This window comes from Ranitomeya imitator, chromosome 1 (assembly GCF_032444005.1).
Source record: "Ranitomeya imitator isolate aRanImi1 chromosome 1, aRanImi1.pri, whole genome shotgun sequence".
Lineage (NCBI taxonomy): Eukaryota > Metazoa > Chordata > Amphibia > Anura > Dendrobatidae > Ranitomeya > Ranitomeya imitator.
This window is the reverse complement of record NC_091282.1, coordinates 704952897-704963981: the sequence shown is the minus strand read 5'-3', so window position 1 is coordinate 704963981 and position 11085 is coordinate 704952897.

The following is an 11085-nucleotide window of genomic DNA, read 5'->3' as shown; positions in this document are numbered from 1 at the left end:
TTAGAAAGTGGTCCATACTCACTCAATGGAATGAAGGTGCGCTCGCAGCTATTTTCAGAAAGGGTCTCTCTGAAGCCTTTAAGGATGTCATGGTGGGATTTCCTATGCCTGCTGGTCTGAATGAGTCTATGTCCTTGGCCATTCAGATCGGTCGACGCTTGCGTGAGCGTAAATCTGTGCACCATTTGGCAGTATTACCTGAGTTTAAACCTGAGCCTATGCAGTGCGATAGGACTTTGACCAGAGTTGAACGGCAAGAACACAGACGTCTGAATGGGCTGTGTTTCTACTGTGGTGATTCCACTCATGCTATCTCTGATTGTCCTAAGCGCACTAAGCGGTTCGCTAGGTCTGCCACCATTGGTACGGTACAGTCAAAATTTCTTCTGTCTGCTACCTTGATCTGCTCTTTGTCATCGTATTCTGTCATGGCATTTGTGGATTCAGGCGCTGCCCTGAATTTGATGGACTTGGAGTATGCTAGGCATTGTGGGTTTTTCTTGGAGCCCTTGCAGTGTCCTATTCCATTGAGAGGAATTGATGCTACGCCTTTGGCCAAGAATAAGCCTCAGTACTGGACCCAGCTGACCATGTGCATGGCTCCTGCACATCAGGAGGTTATTCGCTTTCTGGTGTTGCATAATCTGCATGATGTGGTCGTGTTGGGGTTGCCATGGCTACAAGTCCATAATCCAGTATTAGATTGGAAATCCATGTCTGTGTCCAGCTGGGGTTGTCAGGGGGTACATGGTGATGTCCCATTTCTGACTATTTCGTCATCCACCCCTTCTGAGGTTCCAGAGTTCTTGTCTGATTACCGGGATGTATTTGATGAGCCCAAGTCCGATACCCTACCTCCGCATAGGGATTGTGATTGTGCTATCGATTTGATTCCTAGTAGTAATTTCCCAGAAGGTCGACTGTTTAATTTATCTGTGCCTGAGCACGCCGCTATGCGGAGTTATGTGAAGGAGCCCTTGGAGAAGGGGCATATTCGCCCGTCATCGTCGCCATTAGGAGCAGGGTTCTTTTTTGTAGCCAAGAAGGATGGTTCGCTGAGACCTTGTATAGATTACCGCCTTCTAAATAAGATCACGGTTAAATTTCAGTACCCCTTGCCGTTGTTGTCTGATTTGTTTGCTCGGATTAAGGGGGCTAGTTGGTTCACCAAGATAGATCTTCGTGGTGCGTATAATCTTGTGCGTATTAAGCGAGGCGATGAATGGAAAACTGCATTTAATACGCCCGAGGGCATTTTGAGTATCTAGTAATGCCATTCGGACTTGCCAATGCTCCATCAGTGTTTCAGTCCTTTATGCATGACATCTTCCGAGAGTACCTGGATAAATTCCTGATTGTGTACTTGGATGACATTTTGATCTTCTCGGATGATTGGGAGTCTCATGTGAAGCAGGTCAGAACGGTGTTTCAGGTCCTGCGTGCTAATTCTTTGTTTGTGAAGGGATCAAAGTGTCTCTTTGGTGTTCAGAAGGTTTCATTTTTGGGGTTCATCTTTTCCCCTTCTACTATCGAGATGGACCCTGTTAAGGTCCAAGCCATCCATGATTGGACTCAGCCAACATCTCTGAAAAGTCTGCAAAAGTTCCTGGGCTTTGCTAATTTTTATCCTCGCTTCATCTGCAATTTTTCTAGTATTGCTAAACCATTGACCGATTTGACCAAGAAAGGTGCTGATGTGGTCAATTGGTCTTCTGCTGCTGTGGAAGCTTTTCAAGAGTTGAAGCGTCGTTTTTCTTCTGCCCCTGTGTTGTGTCAACCAGATGTTTCGCTTCCATTCCAGGTCGAGGTTGATGCTTCTGAGATTGGAGCAGGGGCTGTTTTGTCGCAGAGAAGTTCTGATTGCTCGGTGATGAAACCATGCGCCTTCTTTTCCAGGAAGTTTTCGCCTGCTGAGTGAAATTATGATGTGGGCAATCGAGAGTTGCTGGCCATGAAGTGGGCATTCGAGGAGTGGCGTCATTGGCTTGAAGGAGCTAAGCATCGCGTGGTGGTCTTGACTGATCATAAGAACTTGACTTATCTCGAGTCTGCCAAGCGGTTGAATCCTAGACAGGCTCGTTGGTCGCTGTTTTTTGCCCGTTTTGACTTTGTGATTTCGTACCTTCCGGGCTCTAAAAATGTGAAGGCGGATGCTCTGTCTAGGAGTTTTGTGCCCGACTCTCCGGGTTTATCTGAGCCGGCGGGTATCCTCAAAGAGGGAGTAATTGTGTCTGCCATCTCCCCTGATTTGCGGCGGGTGCTGCAAAAATTTCAGGCTAATGGACCTGATCGTTGCCCAGCGGAGAAACAGTTTGTCCCTGATAGGTGGACGAATAAAGTTATCTCTGAGGTTCATTGTTCGGTGTTGGCTGGTCATCCTGGAATCTTTGGTACCAGAGAGTTAGTGGCTAGATCCTTTTGGTGGCCATCTCTGTCGCGGGATGTGCGTTATTTTGTGCAGTCCTGTGGGATTTGTGCTCGGGCTAAGCCCTGCTGTTCTCGTGCCAGTGGGTTGCTTTTGCCCTTGCCGGTCCCGAAGAGGCCTTGGACACATATCTCTATGGATTTTATTTCAGATCTTCCCGTCTCTCAAAAGATGTCAGTCATTTGGGTGGTCTGTGATCGCTTCTCTAAGATGGTCCATTTGGTACCCTTGTCTAAATTACCTTCCTCCTCTGATTTGGTGCCATTGTTCTTCCAGCATGTGGTTCGTTTACATGGCATTCCAGAGAATATCGTTTCTGACAGAGGTTCCCAGTTTGTTTCGAGGTTTTGGCGAGCCTTTTGTGGTAGGATGGGCATTGACTTGTCTTTTTCCTCGGCTTTCCATTCTCAGACTAATGGCCAGACCGAACGAACCAATCAGACATTGGAAACATATCTGAGATGCTTTGTTTCTGCTGATCAGGATGACTGGGTGTCCTTTTTGCCTTTGGCTGAGTTCGCCCTTAATAATCGGGCCAGCTCGGCTACCTCGGTTTCGCCGTTTTTCTGCAACTCTGGGTTCCATCCTCGTTTCTCTTCAGGGCAGGTTGAGTCTTCGGACTGTCCTGGTGTGGATACTGTAGTGGACAGGTTGCAGCAGATTTGGACTCATGTAGTGGACAATTTGACCTTGTCCCAGGAGAAGGCTCAACTTTTCGCTAATCGCAGACGCTGTGTGGGTCCCCGACTTCGTGTTGGGGATTTGGTTTGGTTATCTTCTCGTCATATTCCTATGAAGGTTTCCTCTCCTAAGTTTAAACCTCGTTTCATTGGTCCGTATAGGATTTCTGAGGTTCTTAATCCTGTGTCTTTTCGTCTGACCCTTCCAGATTCTTTTTCCATACATAACGTATTCCATAGGTCATTGTTGCGGAGATACGTGGCACCTATGGTTCCATCTGTTGATCCTCCTGCCCCGGTTTTGGTGGAAGGGGAGTTGGAGTATATTGTGGAGAAGATTTTGGATTCTCGTGTTTCAAGACGGAAACTCCAGTATCTGGTTAAGTGGAAGGGTTATGCTCAGGAAGATAATTCCTGGGTCTTTGCCTCTGATGTCCATGCTCCCGATCTTGTTCGTGCCTTCCATATGGCTCATCCTGGTCGTCCTGGGGGCTCTGGTGAGGGTTCGGTGACCCCTCCTCAAGGGGGGGTACTGTTGTGAATTCTGTGGCAGAGCTCCCTCCTGTGGTCACAAGTGGTACTTCGGCTGATTCTCTCTGTGAGCTTCCGTTGGTGGAGGAGAGTGGTACTGCGGCTTCTGAGTTTCCTTCCTCAGGTGATGTGGTGAAGTCGTTAGGTGCTGCTCTATTTAACTCCACCTAGTGCTTTGATCCTGGCCTCCAGTCAATGTTCTAGTATTGGACCTGTTTCCTCCTGGATCGTTCCTGTGGCCTGCTGCTCTGCATAGCTGAGTTCCGCTTGGCTATTTTGTTTGCTGTTTTTTTCAGTCCAGCTTGTCTATTTGTTTTTTCTTGCTTGCTGGAAGCTCTGGGACGCAGAGGGTGTACCTCCGTGCCGTTAGTTCGGTACGGAGGGTCTTTTTGCCCCCTTTGCGTGGTTTTTGTAGGGTTTTGTGTTGACCGCAAAGTTACCTTTCCTATCCTCGCTCTGTTCAGTAAGTCGGGCCTCACTTTGCTTAATCTATTTCATCTCTACGTTTGTCTTTTCATCTTAACTCACAGTCATTATATGTGGGGGCTGCCTTTTCCTTTGGGGTATTTCTCTGAGGCAAGGTAGGCTTATTTTCTATCTTCAGGCTAGCTAGTTTCTCAGGCTGTGCCGAGTTGCATAGGGAGCGTTAGGCGCAATCCACGGCTGCCTCTAGTGTGGTTGGAGAGGATTAGGGATTGCGGTCAGCAGAGTTCCCACGTCTCAGAGCTCGTTCTATGTTTTTGGGTTATTGTCAGGTCACTGTATGTGCTCTGACCTCTATGTCCATTGTGGTACTGAATTACCTTATCATAACACCGTGGGGTCAAAATGATCACAAGAACGGTGAGAAAAAATCCCAGAACCACACAGGGGGACATAGTGAATGACCTGCATAGAGCTGGGACCACCGTATCAAAGGCTACCATCAGTATCACACTACGCAGCCAGGGACTCAGATCCTGCATTGCCAGACGTGTCCCACAGCTTAAAGGGACACTGTCACCTGAATTTGGAGGGAACAATCTTCAGCCATGGAGGCGGGGTTTTGGGGTTTTTGATTCACCCTTTCCTTACCCGCTGGCTGCATGCTGGCTGCAATATTGGATTGAAGTTCATTCTCTGTCCTCCATAGTACACACCTGCGCAAGGCTGAAGATTGTTCCCTCCAAATTCAGGTGACAGTGTCCCTTTAAGCCAGTACGTGTCCGGGCCTGTCTGAAGTATGCTAGAGAGCATTTGGATTATTCAGAACAGTATTGAAAGAATGTCATATGGTCTGATGAAACCAAAGTAGAACTGTTTGGTAGAAAACTCATCGTGTTTGAAGGAGACAGAATGCTGAGTTGCATCCAAAGAACACCATACCTACTGTGAAGCATGGGGGTGGAAACATCATGCTTTGGGGCTGTTTCTCTGCAAAGGGACCAGGACGACTGATGCGTGTACATGAAAGAATGAATTTGGTCATGTATCGTAAGATTTTGAGTGCAAACCTCCTTCCATCAGCAAGGGCATTGAAAATGAAACATGGATGGGTATTTCAGCATGATAATGAACCCAAGCACACTGCCAGGGCAACAAAGGAGTAGCTTTGTAAGAAGCATATGAAAGTCCTGAAGTGGCCTAGCCAGTCTCCAGATCTCAACCCCATAGAAAACCTTTGGAGGGAGTTGAAAGTCCGTGTTGTCCAGCAACAGGTCCAAAACATCACTGCTCTAGTGGAGATCTGCATGGAGGAATGGGCCAACATACCACAAACAGTGTGTGCCAACCTTGTGAAGACTTGCAGAAAATAATTGACCTTTGTCATTGCCAACAAAGGATATAACAAAATATTGACATGAACTTTTGTTATTGATGACCAAATACTTATTTTCCACTATAATTTGTAAAATAAATCTTGCAAAATCAGACAAGGTGATTTTTTTTATTTGTTTTCTCATTTTGACTCTCATAGTTGTAGTCTACCTATGATTTCAATTAAAGGCCTCTCTCATCTTTTTTAAGTGGGAGAACTTGCACCATTGGTGGCTGACTAAATGCTTTTTTCCCTACTGTAAGTGTGCTATTCCATCACTCCACCCTGTACTGTGCTGTTCACTGTATGTATTATCCCTGTATTGTAACATCACTGTTTACATTGTTCCTGTCCTCTGACATAATCATATGTATCATCCCTGTACTGTGACATCACTGTGTACATTATCCCTGTACTGTGACATCACTGTGTACATTATCCCTGTACTGTGACATCACTGTGTAAATTATCTCTGTAGTATAAAGCTAAGAGGAAACATACTTCGTCCTGCTTTTCGATTACCGTATATACTCGACTATAAGCCTAGATTTTCAGCCCATTTTTTTAGGCTGAAAGTGCCTCTCTCGGCTTATACTCCAGTCATTGTTCCAGGGGGTCGGCAGCTGTCACATACTCACCTGCTCCTGGCGTGGTCCCTGCATCTCCGATGGTCTCCGGGCGCCGGCAGCTCTTCCTGTGTTCAGCGGTCACGTGGTACCGCTCATTAAAGTAATGAATATGGGCGTGACTCCACTCCCATGGGGGTGGAGCCGCATATTCATTACTTTAATGAGCGGTAAATGTGACCGCAGCACACCGGAACAAGCTGCCGGCACCGAGACCATCTGTCAGTGAGAAGCAGGATCATGCCGGTCGCAGGTGAGTATAACGGGGGGTGGGTGAGCATTACGCTCCATCTTCTGTGTCCTCTGGCTGTGACGTAGAGGTCAGAGGGCGCGATGACGTGTTTAGTGAGCGCCGCCCTCTGCCTGAACAGTCACTGCAGAGGCCACGGAAGACACAGCTGCGCCCGGTGGTGGAACGGGGACAGGTGAATATCGCAAGTGCCGGGGGCCTGAGCGACGAGAGGTGAGTATGCCTTTTTTTTTATCGCAGCAACAGCATATGGGGCATATTACTCTATGGAGCATCTTATGGGGCCATAATCAACCTTTATGCAGCATTGTATGGGGCAAATGTTTCTATGGAGCATCTTATGGGGCCATAATCAACCTTTATGCAAGATTGTATGGGGCAAATGTTTCTATGGAGCATCTTATGAGACCATTATTAACCTTTGTGCAGCATTATATGGGGCATATTTTAAAATGGAGCATCTTATGGGGCCCATCATGAACTTTATGGAGCATTACATGGGGCATATTCTGTATGGAGCATTTTATAGGGCCCATCATGAACTGTATGGAGCATTATATGGGGCTCCTGATTCAATATGGATATTCAAGAACACTGAACCTACTGATGTCTCAATTAATTTTACTTTTATTGGTATCTATTTTTATTTTGGAAATTTACCAGTAGCTGCCGCATTTTCCACCCTAGGCTATATACTCGAGTCATTAAGTTTTCCCAGTTTTTTGAGGCAAAAGTAGTGGTCTCGGCTTATACTCGGGTAGGCTTATACCCGAGTATATATGGTAGTTTAATAAGATTAATGAGAGGTCAGATCTGGAGGCCTTTATTAGGTCCTTGCTGCCATGGAAACCTTTCCATCAAGCTGTAGGGTCACTGATTGCCTGTGTGTGTGTGCGTGCGTGCATGCGTGCGTGCGTGTGTGTGTGGTTGGGTGGGTGTGTGTGTGTTGGCAGTGGGAGGCTAGAGAGAGGCCATACCTCTGACTAACTGCTTAATGATAAACACCAAAAAAGCACAGCCTGAACTTAAGGTCCTAAATAAGAACGCACTTGTATAAATTGAATATAATTAGCTTTATTTAGACATAAATGGAAAACAGTAGCAAAATGTGCCCATACTTGGAAAATAGGACAAAAACAATAGTATCAGAAATAATTATATAAAATATAAAAAATATACAAAAAAATATATTTTTGAAAGAAACCGAGGACAAAAAAAGTATATATATTAATAAAATTACCTAGGAACATGTATACATATCTCAAAGGTGTAGCTATATCCAAAAAGTACAATATACATTCCTTATGTATACATATTCTCCTTTATATGCTCAGAAAGGTGCCTTTCACATGTGCAAATAATACCAAAGAAAACCAATATATGTGTATATATATATATATATATATATATATATATATATATATAGGTCCTTCTCAAAAAATAAGCATATAGTGTTAAATTTCATTATTTACCATAATGTAATGATTACAATTAAACTTTCATATATTATAGATTCATTATCCACCAACTGAAATTTGTCAGGTCTTTTATTGTTTTAATACTGATGATTTTGGCATACAACTCCTGATAACCCAAAAAACCTGTCTCAATAAATTAGCATATCAAGAAAAGGTTCTCTAAACGACCTATTACCCTAATCTTCTGAATCAACTAATTAACTCTAAACACATGCAAAAGATACCTGAGGCTTTTATAAACTCCCTGCCTGGTTCATTACTCAAAACCCCCATCATGGGTAAGACTAGCGACCTGACAGATGTCAAGAAGGCCATCATTGACACCCTCAAGCAAGAGGGTAAGACCCAGAAAGAAATTTCTCAACAAATAGGCTGTTCCCAGAGTGCTGTATCAAGGCACCTCAATGGTAAGTCTGTTGGAAGGAAACAATGTGGCAGAAAACGCTGTACAACGAGAAGAGGAGACCGGACCCTGAGGAAGATTGTGGAGAAGGACCGATTCCAGACCTTGGGGAACCTGAGGAAGCAGTGGACTGAGTCTGGTGTGGAAACATCCAGAGCCACCGTGCACAGGCGTGTGCAGGAAATGGGCTACAGGTGCCGCATTCCCCAGGTAAAGCCACTTTTGAGCTACAGAGAAGCAGCACTGGACTGTTGCTAAGTGGTCCCAAGTACTTTTTTCTGATGAAAGCAAATTTTGCATGTCATTCGGAAATCAAGGTGCCAGAGTCTGGAGGAAGACTGGGGAGAAGGAAATGCCAAAATGCCTGAAGTCCAGTGTCAAGTACCCACAGTCAGTGATGGTGTGGGGTGCCATGTCAGCTGCTGGTGTTGGTCCACTGTGTTTCATCAAGGGCAGGGTCAATGCAGCTAGCTATCAGGAGATTTTGGAGCACTTCATGCTTCCATCGGCTGAAATGCTTTATGGAGATGAAGATTTCATTTTTCAGCACGACCTGGCACCTGCTCACAGTGCCAAAACCACTGGTAAATGGTTTACTGACCATGGTATTACTGTGCTCAATTGGCCTGCCAACTCTCCTGACCTGAACCCCATAGAGAATCTGTGGGATATTGTGAAGAGAAAGTTGAGAGACGCAAGACCCAACACTCTGGATGAGCTTAAGGCCGCTATTGAAGCATCCTGGGCCTCCATAACATCTCAGCAGTGTCACAGGCTGATTGCCTCCATGCCACGCCGCATTGAAGCAGTCATTTCTGCCAAAGGATTCCCGACCAAGTATTGAGTGCATAACTGAACATTATTATTTGTTGGTTTTTTTGTTTGTTATTAAAAAACACTTTTATTTGATTGGATGGGTGAAATATGCTAATTTATTGAGACAGGTTTTTTGGGTTATCAGGAGTTGTATGCCAAAATCATCAGTATTAAAACAATAAAAGACCTGACAAATTTCAGTTGGTGGATAATGAATCTATAATATATGAAAGTTTAATTGTAATCATTACATTATGGTAAATAATGAAATTTAACACTATATGCTAATTTTTTGAGAAGGACCTGTATAATACCAAGGGGTTAATGCACTTTTAATAAATGTAAGAGTATACATAAATTGTTACATTTGTCATAGTTTGCTAACTTTACAAGGTTAAATGGGTATTTAAGCGAAGGACTTGCCTGACAGCAGGCAAATGCCTTGATTTTTTTCTCTATGTGGACCTTATGTGGTCCGTATGGAAAATCGCCTACAGTGCATTATAACATGGTCTAGCATAGGGTCCACATACAACCTGTTGTCATATGGACCAAAAATGCGTTAGTTTGTACGTACCTTCAAGTGGGCTAAGAATAACTTTTCATTAATAAACAAAAGACCTTTAACAAAACGCCAATGAAGCAAATTATTGCAGAATTTTTCATCTTACGACCATTGTGGTCATCCAAAGTGATCCAGGGTTTTCACTGTCGTGGTCTCCAATAAGTCTGCATAGAGCAACCTACTTACGGTACTCCAACACTGCGCCAGTAATTGCAAATTATTAAACATAATATTTTATAAGTAACCTAATAGTAGGAAGCTGCTGGCAGCTTTCAGGGCGTCAAGGGGCACCCACGTATTGCACATGGAGTATGTCCATCCCTGTTGTGCCTAATATAAGCAGCTAGTAGCCATGTATAATATTAATGATATATATATTAATATAGATATATTAATGATCTGGTAGAAGGTTTACACAGTAAAATATCGATATTTGCAGATGATACAAAACTATGTAAAGCAGTTAATACAATAGAAGATAGTATTCTGCTACAGATGGATCTGGATAAGTTGGAAACTTGGGCTGAAAGGTGGCAGATGAGGTTTAACAATGATAAATGTAAGGTTATACACATGGGAAGAAGGAATCAATGTCACCATTACACACTGAATGGGAAACCACTGGGTAAATCTGACAGGGAGAAGGACTTGGGGATCCTAGTTAATGATAAACTTACCTGGAGCAGCCAGTGCCAGGCAGCAGCTGCCAAGGCAAACAGGATCATGGGGTGCATTAAAAGAGGTCTGGATACACATGATGAGAGCATTATACTGCCTCTGTACAAATCCCTAGTTAGACCGCACATGGAGTACTGTGTCCAGTTTTGGGCACCGGTGCTCAGAAAGGATATAATGGAACTAGAGAGAGTACAAAGGAGGGCAACAAAATTAATAAAGGGGATGGGAGAACTACAATACCCAGATAGATTAGCGAAATTAGGATTATTTAGTCTAGAAAAAAGACGACTGAGGGGCGATCTAATAACCATGTATAAGTATATAAGGGGACAATACAAATATCTCGCTGAGGATCTGTTTATACCAAGGAAGGTGACGGGCACAAGGGGGCATTCTTTGCGTCTGGAGGAGAGAAGGTTTTTCCACCAACATAGAAGAGGATTCTTTACTGTTAGGGCAGTGAGAATCTGGAATTGCTTGCCTGAGGAGGTGGTGATGGCGAACTCAGTCGAGGGGTTCAAGAGAGGCCTGGATGTCTTCCTGGAGCAGAACAATATTGTATCATACAATTATTAGGTTCTGTAGAAGGACGTAGATCTGGGTATTTATTATGATGGAATATAGGCTGAACTGGATGGACAAATGTCTTTTTTCGGCCTTACTAACTATGTTACTATGTTACTATGTTACTATAAGAGAGTAACGAGAGGTGTATACTACCATGTATAATCTCTTCGGAACATGTTTTCTAAGGTTTAATGGGTATAGCTTCTAGTTCTGTTATTTAAAAAAATTGTCTTATTTAGGCAAATTGTTGTCAAAGCTTTACTAGGAG